This window comes from Arachis stenosperma, chromosome 9, assembly GCF_014773155.1.
Source record: "Arachis stenosperma cultivar V10309 chromosome 9, arast.V10309.gnm1.PFL2, whole genome shotgun sequence".
NCBI classification, from domain to species: domain Eukaryota; kingdom Viridiplantae; phylum Streptophyta; class Magnoliopsida; order Fabales; family Fabaceae; genus Arachis; species Arachis stenosperma.
Genome location: NC_080385.1, coordinates 32,044,959 through 32,047,557, shown reverse-complemented (window position 1 = coordinate 32,047,557; position 2,599 = coordinate 32,044,959). Strand labels below are relative to the sequence as shown.

The following is a 2,599-nucleotide window of genomic DNA, read 5'->3' as shown; positions in this document are numbered from 1 at the left end:
TTCTCCAGGGTGTGCTGTTTTTCTTTCTGTTTTTCATTCTGTTTTTGCTTTTTTCATTGATTTTGTGACTTCTCATGATCATCAACCTACAAAAAACATAAAATAACAAAAGAAAATAGATAAAATATAACATTGGGTTGCCTCCCAACAAGCGCTTCTTTAATGTCAGTAGCTTGACAGAGGGCTCTCATGGAGCCTCACATTTTCTCAGAGCAATGTTGGGACCTCCCAACACCAAACTTAGAGTTTGAATGTGGGGGTTCAACACCAAACTTAGAGTTTGGTTGTGGCCTCCCAACACCAAACTTAGAGTTTGACTGTGGGGGCTCTGTTTGACTCTGATTTGAGAGAAGCTCTTCATGCTTCCTCTCCATGGTGACAGAGGGATATCCTTGAGCCTTAAACACAAAGGATTCTTCATTCACTTGAATGATCAATTCTCCTCTATCAACATCAATCACAGCCTTTGCTGTGGCTAGGAAGGGTCTGCCAAGGATGATGGATTCATCCATGCACTTCCCAGTCTCTAGGACTATGAAATCAGCAGGGATGTAATGGTCTTCAACTTTTACCAGAACATCCTCTACAAGTCCATAAGCTTGTTTCTTTGAATTGTCTGCCATCTCTAGTGAGATTTTTGCAGCTTGTACCTCAAAGATCCCTAGCTTCTCCATTACAGAGAGAGGCATGAGGTTTACACTTGACCCTAAGTCACACAGAGCCTTCTTGAAGGTCATGGTGCCTATGGTACAAGGTATTGAAAACTTCCCAGGATCCTGTCTCTTTTGAGGCAGTTTCTGCCTAGACAAGTCATCCAGTTCTTTGGTGAGCAAAGGGGGTTCATCCTCCCAAGTCTCATTTCCAAATAACTTGTCATTTAGCTTCATGATTGCTCCAAGGTATTTAGCAACTTGCTCTTCAGTGACATACTCATCCTCTTCAGAGGAAGAATACTCATCAGAGCTCATGAATGGCAGAAGTAAGTCCAATGGAATCTCTATGGTCTCATTTTGAGCCTCAGATTCCCATGGTTCCTCATTGGGGAACTCAGTGGAGGCTAGTGCACGCCCATTGAGGTCTTCCTCAGTGGCGTTTACTTCCTCTCCTTCCTCTCCAAATTCGGCCATGTTAATGGCCTTGCACTCTCCTTTTGGATTTTCTTCTGTATTGCTTGGGAGAGTACTAGGAGGGAGTTCAGTAATTTTCTTGCTCAGCTGTCCCACTTGTGCCTCCAAATTCCTAATGGAGGACCTTGTTTCAGTCATGAAACTTTGAGTGGTTTTGATTAGATCAGAGACCATAGTTGCTAAGTCAGAGGGGTTCTGCTTAGAATTCTCTGTCTGTTGCTGAGAAGATGATGGAAAAGGCTTGCCATTGCTAAACCTGTTTCTTCCACCATTATTGTTGTTGAAACCTTGTTGAGGTCTCTGTTGATCCTTCCATGAGAAATTTGGATGATTTCTCCATGAAGAATTATAGGTGTTTCCATAGGGTTCTCCTAGGTAATTCACCTCTTCCATTGAAGGGTTCTCAGGATCATACGCTTCTTCTTCAGATGAAGCATCCTTAGTACTGCTTGGTGCATTTTGCATTCCAGACAGACTTTGAGAAATCAAATTGACTTGTTGAGTTACTATCTTGTTCTGAGCCAGAATAGCATTCAGAGTATCAATCTCAAGAACTCCTTTCTTCTGATTTGTCCCATTGTTCACAGGATTCCTTTCAGAAGTGTACATGAATTGGTTATTTGCAACCATTTCAATCAGTTCTTGAGCTTCTGTAGGCGTCTTCTTCAGATGAAGAGATCCTCCAGCAGAGCTATCCAAAGACATCTTGGATAGTTCAGAGAGACCATCATAGAAAATACCTATGATGCTCCATTCAGAAAGCATATCAGAAGGACACTTTCTGATTAATTGTTTGTATCTTTCCCAAGCTTCATAGAGGGATTCTCCTTCCTTCTGTCTGAAGGTTTGGACTTCCACTCTAAGCTTACTCAATTTTTGAGGTGGAAAGAACTTTGCCAAGAAGGCATTGACTAGCTTTTCCCATGAGTCCAGGATTTCTTTAGGTTGTGAGTCCAACCATGTCCTAGCTCTGTCTCTTACAGCAAAAGGGAATAGCATAAGTCTGTAGACCTCAGGGTCAACCCCATTAGTCTTGACAGTGTCACAGATTTGCAAGAATTCAGCTAAAAACTGATGAGGATCTTTCAATGGAAGTCCATGGAACTTGCAATTCTGTTGCATTAGAGAAACTAATTGAGGCTTAAGCTCAAAGTTGTTTGCTCCAATGGCAGGGATAGAGATGCTTCTCCCATAGAAGTCAGGAGTAGGTGCAGTAAAGTCACCCAGCACCTTCCTTGCATTGTTTGCATTGTTGTTATTTTCGGCTGCCATGTCTTCTTCTTTGAAGATTTCTGTTAAGTCCTCTACAGAGAGTTGTGCCTTAGCTTCTCTTAGCTTTCGCTTCAAGGTCCTTTCAGGTTCAGGGTCAGCTTCAACAAGAATGCTTTTGTCTTTGTTCCTGCTCATATGAAAGAGAAGAGAACAAGAAAATGTGGAATCCTCTATGTCACAGTATAGAGATTCCTTGAGGT

General features: G+C 42.1%; 1 non-coding gene across 1 annotated transcript; it reads left to right on the top strand.

Moving 5' to 3' along the window:
- The first annotated feature begins 1,886 nt into the window (after positions 1 to 1,886).
- Positions 1,887 to 1,994, top strand: LOC130952089 (small nucleolar RNA R71). The gene has a single exon (XR_009074270.1). It is a non-coding gene; the product is annotated as a small nucleolar RNA R71 (small nucleolar RNA).
- The last annotated feature ends 605 nt before the right edge of the window (positions 1,995 to 2,599 follow it).